The sequence below is a fragment of the Nansenia antarctica genome (assembly GCF_963989245.1).
Source record: "Nansenia antarctica genome assembly, chromosome: 17".
In the NCBI taxonomy this organism is placed as follows: Eukaryota; Metazoa; Chordata; class Actinopteri; order Argentiniformes; family Microstomatidae; genus Nansenia; species Nansenia antarctica.
Genome location: NC_137687.1, coordinates 21425958 through 21437977, shown reverse-complemented (window position 1 = coordinate 21437977; position 12020 = coordinate 21425958).

The window sequence follows — 12020 nt, the reverse complement described above, 5'->3', positions numbered from 1 at the left end:
AACACATCCCTCCAAAGACGTTCAATTCTCTGGTTATGGACTGATTCCCCTGTAATGAAACTCCGCCGCTCAATGCCCTGCACAAGATTCATGAATATGGCCACCTGTATATTCTCACCACCATAATCTGATCTGACTCTAGAGGGTAGTCCATAAAGGGATGTGGCTTTAAGAAACTGAGACAACACAGTGGTGGCACGGTTGTCAGTGTTGCAACTCAGGTAAGTGATCAGCCGAGAGTGTCCATCTATGGCACCATGAACCGGTAAGCTCCATCTAAAATGGTGAATACAAAGACAGAACAAATACTTGTGGATAATAAACAAGTACATATTTAAAGTGTGAAACAAAAACAAAAAAGGCATCAAATAGTTGCAAGGTGTTGTGACAATGCAGTGTTAAATGTCATCACTGTCAATAGCCTACTACAATAATTATTTGAGTTGCAGGCAAACAACAATTTTACCATGATGAATTCACCTTATGAGGCGCATATTCCCATCGATATGCCACAGGCTGTTGGGGTATGGTACATGATACACCCGTCTTGCCACAGTGCTGCTCCATCTCCTAGCAGTAGCTGCTGGGTTTATCTGAGCCAACATCTCATGCACCCTACGCCGTGGAACCAGCAGTCCATCTGCACGCAGCAAGGCTCTCATCATCTGAAATTGTAATCATGTAAATTACAAAAAAAATAGAATTAAATGTTTTGCAGCAATAAAACTCTAGAATACAGTAGTAACCCATGAATTACCTCATATCCAGAGTTTGGATACAGGCCATGAAGTCGTCTTACCTGTCACTGAAAATCTACTCCTCACTGGTATACCAAGCAACTTCGACCTCTTGTAGAGAAATGATGAGGAGCATCCCAGAATGTTTGCCATTTGCTTAACTGTGTTGCCTTGCTTCATAAGAAAATCTATTTGGTCCCTGGTTATATTGATGGCTGGTCGCCCTCGTCGTCCTGAAACAAAGGAGAGAATATTTTAATATTCATTTAAAGTATTTATCACAAATGACATTTCACTGAAAACCACTGTTGCGTCAGTCTGTCGCCAAGACAACTCATGAGAAACGGTCTGAGTTCGCTAACAAGATCTGTTTGTTTTCATGATTCATTGTAAAGCAGAGGATGGGTCTCTGACAGGAAATAAGCTAGTTGAGTAGGCAAAGACGTGTGGTTCCAGGCAGAGAATCACGGGGGAGATCAATTTAATCCTCCGTCTTTGGGGCAAGGAATCCTTGCTTTGCGGTTGTCTTGTTAGCTTAGATAGCCGGGTAGCAATATTTTCGTTACAGGAGAGTGACTTGAGTATTATGCAGTTGGTTGATGGCGATAATCGCTAAATGTTAATAAGGACACAAAAACATGGAGACAAGTTCATTCAATCACAAAAAAGTAAACATGTTGGATGTTGGAGGTTGCCAAATTTAACGAGCACTCCATTCATTTGAATGGGCTGTAACGTTACCCCAGTTGTAGGCCTACCCCAGATGGGAACTACCGTGTGTACAAACAGGTCACAGGAGGCAGGAGAAGCATGTTTTACAATGCAAATAAACTCACCTGAATTAATTAGATGGGCTGAAAACCCTACATTTTCAGCTTCTCCAGACTGGGAGATCAGTGTTCTGAGACCATCCAGACTTCGTCGTAGGTCCTCAAGTTTGTCTGGAGTCAACACATCTGCAATGCGCTGTAGATTTCGAATACAAGCATCTAGTGAACGAATCTCACGTTCACCACAAATCCCTTGATGAGATATTCTCTCTATTTCATGGCATTTTCACGCTATCCTATCCACCACAGCAACCGCCATTGCTTCTGCCAACACTCATCAAATGCTTTGCTGCTCCCGCCAATATCATGAGATACCTCGCATCATGAGCGTCGTCATGCAATACAATTCGGACTAGTCATAATGACGTTTGAGATATCTGCAACTATTATTTTGACTAGTCAAAACTGAATTACAGATATCTGCAATGTCCTTTAAGAATGTGTGACGAGTTGAGTGTCGTTTTCGGTGACATCACTGCTGATATCTGTAATTCAATTTTGATTACTCAAAACTGAATTACAGATATCTCTAACTGTCGTTTTGACAGTATATATATATCTTGAATACACATTTAGACTAGTAAAACTCGAATTACGACTAGTCAAATTTAGCTAATAAATGTTAAAACGGCTTGCCATAGGAGGTCCAAACCTACCTGGGTGAACCAAACATCGAAAGGATGCAGCACCCCCTAGAGTATTGGGAAGACACACACAAATGTATATCCTAACTTGTATGAACTTGCCGTTGTTTTTCTATGTACCCCAGCTTCATCTGTGCCCTGTGAAAGGATCTTTTCAAAAGCAGGTGAAAGCATCTTTTAAAAAAAGAAACCGCCTGAAGCCCAGCACTGTGGAGAAGTTGTTATTTTTAAATAAAAATGAATAAATTAATAAAATGTTGTTGTTCCTAGTAACACAAGCACATTTATTCAATTCACACACCAAAGCCACGGTGTCATTATCACTCTGCCTGCTAGACATTTATTGTCCACATGATGGCGCAGTAGAGCAAATGACGCAACACAAAGCTTCGGCCCATGTGTGACCCAATTGGATGGAAAGCTTCAACAGTTCATGAAGCTTCATCTCGCCATCACTACTCAATCCTCAATCAAGGGTGGAGGGAGGATAAAAGCCTGGGAGACACTCAGTTGGTGCCAGTGGGTCAGACAAGAACTTTATAGTTGTTTTGTGTTGGTTTCTTTTGTTAGTTACAGCTGTAGTTTTGTATCCTAGTTTTGTACTTTGTGTTTATTAATCTTAGGTTCGTAGTAGTTTAGTCTTAGTTGTATTTGATTGGTTACTTAGATTAGATTGCCACTAGGCCTGTTAATTTACTTTATTCTTTATTATTAATAGTGTAGATTCATTCACTCTCCTTTTTTATAGAGTAGTTTTCAGTTAAGAGTTTCACAGAAACCTGTTTGTTACCTTTTTACAATAAATCTTGTTTATTTTATGTCCCTTCTCCTCCGATTCTTGTTCCCCCGGTGTTATTTAATTGTTACACCCTGTATCCCCTAGAACACATATGGGGTCGTAACACTGGTTATTAGTATGGCACTAATACTAGCCACTCACTCACTCACAGTTCACACCAAGAGAACATCACCAACAGTCCATTCACATCAACACACGTAATCCTTTCCCCCTGTCTCTCCTCTCACTCTCTCACCTAAACCCAGTTTTTTTTTAAAGGGTACAACAGCCAATCCCATGACTAGTTCGCTCATCAGCTAACCCACTTCAGCTCAGTGGCGGATACAGAAAGTGGCTGATGGGTAGGCCTGGAAAAATCTGGGTAGGCCTGAGTGAAACTCATCACCGCACGTTTTAGACCTATGTATGAGCAGCCAGATGGATGGAACACAACCGGGCTCGCGATCATAGGCGTCGATTTATGTTTCTGCCCGTGGGTGCTCAAAACATTTGGGTACGACCAACACGCATGCACACACACGCACACACACGCACACGCGCAAAATATTCGCAGGGACTGGAGGAGATCACTATGCAGACCATGAAACGAACGGAAAATAAATAAAGTACCTGTCTACCCAGAGAATGCAACGGACAGCCAAACAAGTTATTATAATACACACACGCAAGGCATTCAAGCGCACGCAATAGTCAATGAATTAACCAATAACCATTAACTATGGAGGACCAAGTATAGAAATTGTAATAAGAAATGCCTGTATTATCATTTGCAAGCTTTTAACTGTGGGTGTTGACAGTCCAGTGCAAACCGAAAGCTCAAGTTGAATCATACATGTTATGTACCTGGCTCGGACCAGTTGTGGTGATCCATCATTTTATTACAAAACCTAACGCTGCTTATTAGGGGATTTACGTAAACTGGTGTATACACATATATTGTTGTGTAAAGTTGTGTGCTTCTATTGTATTATATTATTATATCCAGTGAAGGCATACACAATGTTGTTCCACACAAATGTTCCCCCTCTTCGTTTTAATCTTGGAAAGTCTCATAAAAAATATACTTCACCGAACTATTACAGCGCTGTCTCGGACTCTCCGCACGTCGGCGTGTGGCGTCATCATCTGTTATTGTGAATAAATAAGATTTCTAGACAAGGCCTGGTCCAAACTTTCATTATTTTCACTGACTTCCAGACGTGGCTTTTTAAGAAAGCGGGACAATGTTAGCTGTTTAGCCATCGTAGCGCGCACACTGAACAACTGGTCAAGGTCAACTGAACAATCAGAGCAAACGTAAAAGAGGAAGCAATGTAAACGTAAGAGAGGAAGTTTAATATTATTAGTATTAATACATACTTTTAATCATTTCCAAGACAAAACTATTCACATTACAGTTAGTTAGTGAAAATTAAACTTTTAAAATATTTTATTATTAAAAAAATGTATTTTTATGAATCTGACTGGGTGGGCCAGCTGTCAATCTGGGCGGGCCTAGGCCCACCCAGGCCCACCCATAGATCCGCGCCTGCTTCAGCTGTGTCTAATCAACATGCCTGCGAACTTCCCATCCTATTATTAGGTCCCGTTTCATCTCGTGACATTTATATCAAAAGTTAGATCAGGTTTAAATAGTTGTACTACAAACCGACCCAGATATTCTTGTTTCGAGTGAATCATGGCTCAAAAGAATCAGTATATCTGACACTGATATTGCCTTAATCAGGCTATCTTGTTTGTTCTCCATCTGCTGGAAAGGATTCTGTTGAAGCACTTGGGGATCTACTTGCCCAATATACAGGCGATGAGCTTATTATAACTGGTGATTTTAACTTAAATGTGTTTAATTCAATCTCAGAGGTTAGTGGGAACCTAAACCGAACCTCAATTGTTAGTTGAGACCCACTAAGCCTGATTTCAAGGACAGCTCAAAGTGTGATTGATTGATCTGATTTTCAGCAATAAAGTTGACAAAATTGTAGCCAGTGGAGTATTTGAATTAGGTTCATTAGGTAGGTATCAGAAGCATTCGCTTAGAAAATAACAAATCTCATGTGGTCTTGAGAAGAAATCTCAAACATTTTAATGAGCAATCTTTCTTGGCAGGTTTTACTCAGTAGAATTGATGTCATGTTACTATAAGTTCAATGGTTCTCAACTGGCATTGGACTTCTTCAATGAATCAACTCCTAGTTGACCTAGGTACAGAGGAACGGCTGTAAATATGTTTTTATTGGCGTACAGCACGGCTCAGCAACGTCACTGACGTGCTGAGCGAGTCTTTTCAAAATAATAAAGAATGAAGTACAGCTCTCTCGTTCTCTCTGTCTCTGTCTCTGTCTCTCTCCAACACCTCAGCAGGTTTTTCCCCGTCTCCTTCACTCTCCCGGGGGAACAAACACACAGGTTAAATAGACCAGCAGGATAACGAGTCTGATCACTGACACCTGTCCGTAATCAGGCCGTCATCCCCCTCCACCGCCAGTCTGGCTCCCTCTGCAGGCCAGAATGCGCCATGCTCCCCACAGTTGTTACTCTAGCTAGGAAACTCAATCAGCTACTTTTAGAAGATAACGTTTTTATTGAAACTTTTAAAGAGGATTTTTTCCCCATGGAAATGTAGGAACAGCTACAGAACCCTCTGGTAGTATGGGATAAAAAAAAAGCGATAAACAAGATAATCTAAAAAGACATTTTAAAAACACCAAAATACATTACGAACATATATACAGACAAAGGGGCTCCAATCTGGAATGTTCTGGGTTTGGAGTCCTCAAACCTGGTATATGGAATAGAATGTGGGGTCTGTTCTAAATGGTACATTGGTGAAACTAAGAACAAACTATGTGAACATTTAAAACAGCACCTTTACAGGGTAAATCGTATTGAGAAATCCACCCTACTGTACGAACATTTTAAAGATCATGGTAGTGAGAATCTCCTGATTGTAGGCCTGGAATCTGGAACCTGTTGGTCAAAAAGACAGAGAATGATGAGGGAAAGACACTGGATTAAAGAATTAAACACAATTTCACCCAGTGGTTTAAATGAAATATAAAAACTTACCTCTCATCTAATATGTACAGTCCAGTCCTGAAAAAAATCTGTAAAGGAAATACACACTTACCTGCGATCCGATAGAACCTGAAAAGGGTTAAAAATAAAATAATAAATACAGTTAAAATGGGTACTTACCTGGATACGTACTAAAATCCTGAAGCCGGAGATCCTTGGATTGTGGATGGTGGACGACATAATCTGAACAAAGACCTGAAAGTAGAGGAAAAAACAAAAAGATTAGTGTGCCCGTGCATTCTGCGAGCCTTCGGGCAAGCAGAGTCTTTTATTCCCCTAACCTAACCAGCCAGTGCCACAAATCGACTTACCTACTTCCAGAAGTTGAACACTGATCCTAAAAATATGAAATACATGTTAAAATTCCTTTTGGGGGAGACACGTTTCCACTACAAATTTTTTTTTTAAACCTGAAAAGGTGGAAAATTTGTTAGATATCTCCCAGGGAAACCTGCCTTATTGGGGAATGTGTTTGGGCGGGTAACACGTTATCATATTATTTGAAAAAGAGATTACCGGTTTTTGAATTTTAGGTTCTTGTCCTGAAAAAATATATTTTTAATTCGGGTTCTTGTTCTAAAAACATCGCTATCTGCATCCTACTAGTCACTGGGGATTACCTTATTAGGAAATACTCCCAGCAACTCCTCCTACTACACAAAGCACTTACAAACCTGTAGCAATTAGTGTAGCCCCTCCCCCCTCGTTTCCTATATATATGGGTGTCTTCTTGTCATTCGTTTAATTCCTCTGAAGAAGGCACGTTGTGCCGAAACTGTTACGAGCTCTATTGTATTGTTTTAACCTTTTAAAGTCCTTTTGACAACTTTTAACATTCCAATGTTATGGTCTGAATTGACCTAAATCCACATTCTGTGGTTTTTAAATCAATTTTGGTTCTTCAGATCTCCTGCTTCAATATTAGTCTGGTATCTCTCAACACTAATCCCCAGGGAAAGCCTGGGCCTAGCAGACCCCTTATTTTTGGGTGTTTTGGGTTATTTTGCAGTGACAACATACTCACCTTACACGTGTGTGTTTTGCTTGACATCTTTTGAAGCACAGAGTGTTGTTTTGCACAGTGTGGGTAGTGGGTTGGCTGTCTCCCACACCGGTTCACAGAAATAACCTGGGAGAAAAAAACATCAAGTGTTGTGAACCAGTTAAGGGCTTTGTGGATCAAAACCCCTGAAAATTATTCGTTTTTATTTTACCAATGTAGCTGGTAGAAATCTGAAGTGTACGTCATTAGGCACTTTATTGTCCTGCATTTTGTTTGTCTCCCCTTCCCTTAATACTTACGTTGACAAGCACTTATTTTGTTTGTTCCCAAGCACTTCTTTAGTTTTTTTCATTATTTATGATTTATATTGATTCAGTCAACCGAATCATCCATACCGGTTTCCCTCTATTTCCCCTCCTAAGAAAACATGAGGCCAGATGGTTCTTTTGTTGGGGCGGTACAGTCGGGTCTTGGTAGAGGGCCAGAAAGGCCTGAAATTCGACTGGAGAAAAAATATTTTAAACTACTCCAGGCAATACACCATGCTGAGGTGGTGGAACAGGCAGAACGGTTAGAGAGATTCCCGGTGGGAATGATGAAGCAGGTGAAAAAAATTGACACAATTCATCAAACCATCATCACCCAACCAAGAAACATCAACAAGGGTAAAGCTTAATACTGATTTGTGGATGCAGAATAATCTGCAAATTCTCAAAGAACACTGACTCAGTATTGGCATCAGGACTTCAGAACATCTCCCCATTTGAGCAAGTTGCATTGGACAAAGACATTGCATATGGCAAGGCAAGATACAAACATAGGCTAACAGGCCTGTCCATTGCAACTTTAACATCGCTCGTGGTGAGGGATCCTGAACCCACTATACAGGCACAAAACAGAGAGGCTCTGCTGGACACTGGAGTGGCCAGAAATATTACAACCCAACCTGAGCCCTGACCCTAATCTCAGCCCTGACCCTAACCTCAATCCTGACCCTAATCTTAACCTCAACCCCCATTATTATTCTAGCCCTAACCCTAACCTGATCTCTGACCCTAAGCCTGGGCCTAAGCCTAACCCTAGGCCTAACCCTAGGCCTAAAACTAACCTTAACCCTAAACCTAGGCCTAAGCCTAACCCCAACCCTAATCCTAACTCCAGTAACCCTAGCCCTGACCCTAATCCCAACCCTAACCTTAATAGTGACCCTAATCCCAACCCTAATTCTAACTCCAGTCCTAATCCCAACCCCAACTCTAATCCTAATCATAACCCCCAGCCCAAGCTCACTCACTCTAGCCCTAATCTGGGGGAGAATCCTAACCCTAAAAAGACCTTGACATCGGTAGCACAAGTGCACACCACAGACCCCCCTGACATTTTGGAAAGTAGCCTGGGCCTGCATCCAAATTTCAATCTGGAGTTTGAAGACTCTTATCCAGAGGGGCTGGAAGAGGAGCCCATGGAGATTGAAAGGAACATAAGGGCAAAGGGAAGTAGGACACTCCTTTCAAATGTGGCGGTTGAGGGACTAGATCTAATATTTCCAGCCTCACAACCTGGATGTGAAAGCGAGTACATACCTGTAATTACAGACACAAGACCTGACAAAGGGAAACAGTACCCACCAGTAACAGCAAAGAGGTTGAGAGAACATCTACCTGGAAATACAGAGGGTTTATTGGGAGAAGAGAGAGGGGAAGCTGTGGGAAAAGAAAACGTACCTGCAACACCTAAGGGAAAGAAGGTAACGGAAGTTAGATACTCACCTGGAACACCTGAGGGAGGACCTGGGGAAGAAATAAATCACTTACCAGAAATAGATCGGGGGGAACCTGCAGAAAAAGAAAATATCTCTACAACATCTGAGACAAGGATGGCTAAGGGGAGAACATTGACAACCAAGGCTAATCAATCTAGGCCTTCTGGTGTACAGGAAGAGAGCAGAGATGTTACCATCTGCCCCATCGTGCAGAAACCCACCCGACATCAGAAGACCTTCCAGAAATTAGTCCACTGGTCACTGGAGGTGAGGAAGCCTGTACTAGTGGTGGGAGACTCCAATCTATCGAGAATCCCAAGATACAATTTCCCACTAGTACAAATAGACAGCTTCCCAGGGGCCCAAATACACCACCTAAAGGCTATACTGGACAAACTAGATCTGTGTCCTTTGACCCATAAGGTGGTGTTATCAGTGGGCTTGAACAACTGCCTGAGGGGAAACCTTTTGAGCCCGACCCAAAAGCAATTCCAACAGCTAGTGTCAACAGCAAAGAGGATTTTTCCTCAGGCCGAAGTGTTCATTCCCCTGGTGCAATGTTCAAAAAAATTGACACCTCAGGTGGGGGCCTTGGCGGACCAAATCAATCAGTACCTCCAAGTCTCCTATAGAGTACTGAGGGGGATGGACGACAGCCAATTTAGAACTGAATCCAACGATCCAGTCCACTGGACAGCGGGGACTGCCAGTAAAATGTTAAATGAATGGATGGCTCAGTTAAACTGAGAATGGGGGGACCAGAACTTCTAATGTTTTGAACCTAGCACTTACTTTTACGCCTGAAGAGACAGAACTTACCCTTTTAGAGAGGGGCCTTTTATTTATTCCAACTCCACTGGCAATTAGCAAACAGGACCTACAGAGGGACCTCCACAGTTTTCATAGACACGTTAAATTATTGGACCACTTCAATTACACCCTGGATTCAACCTGTGAACCATTCACCAAACCCTCACACTGGGAGCCTAAATGGGACTCGGTTTCCGAACCCATTAAAGAGTTGATAAGGGAGGATGGCCAAGGGTTGGAGAGGGTTGATTTTAGAAGAATTCCAAAACAAAACCTGTCGAAAGAAGAGAGAAAAGCATAAAAACATTTAAAAAACAATCAAGCTATAGTTCCGGCCTGGCCACGGGTGCATCACAGCTACCTTGAAAGTTATGGATGACATTCTCACTTCCTTGGACTCCAAGCAGGTCTGCATCATCTGCATAAGATGGATGAATTGAGACTACAAGTTGCCAAAAATAACATCGTGGGAGATAGCTGTGTGATTATTCTCACTGAAATCTGGCTAAATGAAACTATCTTGGACTCCGCGATTAGCTTGGAAGGACGGACCCTTCACCGGGCAGACCGCACGCAGCTCAGCGGTAAGTCCCGCGGAGGCGGCCTCATAATATCGACGAAGGATAGCTGGTGCTTAAACACGAAAACTGTAAGTAGCCACTGTTCCCCAAACCTGGAATACTTGACTGTTAAATGACGATCACTTACCTACCGAGTGAATTCAATGCAGTGTATATTACAAGCGTTTATATTGCACCAGATGCAGACGGTAGCTTAGCATTGGCGCGGCTATATGACGTCATCAGTGGTCAACAAAGCACAGATCCACAGGCAATTCACATTATAGCAGGAGACTTCAATCATGTCGACCTGAAGGCAGTACTACCCAAGTTCTATCAGCATGTTAAATGTGCAACAAGAGGAGAAAAAACACTGGACAAGGTATACACCAACATCAAACGTGCTTACAAGGCTAGTCCGCTAGCTCATCTAGGCATGTCTGACCATGTGTCAATCCTCCTGATCCCAGCATACACTACCATGGGGAAAAGTGCTCCCATCACCACTAAGACTGTCAGAACCTGGCCAGAAGGGTCCGCTCCACTGCAGATCTGCCTAAATGACACCCCATGGCAGGAATATGAGCATGAGGACCTGGAACAGTACACGTCGTCGGTTCTGAACCACATAGTGAACTGCACCAACTCAGTCACCGTGGACAAACGGGTCCGGGTCTACCCCAACACGAAGCCATGGATGACTGGGAAGGTCCAAAAACTGATCAACGAGAGGGACAACGCCTTCTTCGCAGGGAAGCGCACACCGCTGTACAGCACCACCAGGGCTAACCTAAAGCGCGGAATCAAAGCGGCCAAGGCAGACCACAGAGAGAAGATTGAGGAATGCTTCCTGAGCAACGACTCCAGGCGGATGTGGCAGGGGGTTCAGCACATGACAAACTTCAGAGCCAACAGGCTCACAGCCGCAGAGGACGACCCCCTGCTGGCGGGAAAGCTGAACACCTTCTACGCCCGGTTCGACGAGGGGCGAACGGAGGTAACCACAACACAAACACCACTCTCTCCAGCTCTCAGCAGCCGCACCCTCACAGAGCATGAAGTGAGACGCGTGCTGAAGGCGGTGGACCCCAGGAAAGCCTCGGGGCCGGATGGTGTCCTGGGACGGGTGCTGAGCGACTGCGCCGACCAGCTGGCCGGGGTTTTCACCAACATCTTCAACCAGTCCCTGTACCAGGCCACCATCCCACCCTGCCTGAAAACCTCAACTATCATCCCAGTCCCGAAGAAAAGCACGGTGAGCTGCCTAAACGACTACCGCCCGGTGGCACTCACACCAATCATCATGAAGTGCTTCGAGAAACTAGTCCGGGCCCACATACTCACACGCCTCCCGCCCAACCTGGATCCATACCAGTTCGCCTAAAGAGCCCACAGGTCCACAGAGGACGCCATCGCGACGACTCTCCACGCCACTCTATCCCACCTGGAGAGGGGAAACAGCTACGCGAGACTGCTCTTTGTGGACTTCAGCTTTGCCTTCAACACCATCCTTCCAGACAGGCTAGTGACTAAACTACTAGACCTGGGACTATCACACTCTATCTGTGCATGGATCAAGGACTTCCTGTCTGACCGCCCCCAGAGGGTGCGGGTGGGCTCCCACACCTCCACAGCCCTCAGACTCAGCACTGGGTCCCCCCAGGGCTGCGTGCTAAGCCCCATCCTCTACAACCTCTACACCTACGACTTCACCCCCGTCCACCCCAGCAACTCCATCGTAAAGTTTGCAGACGACACCACCGTGGTGGGCTGCATCTCGGGGGGGGACGAGGCGGCGTA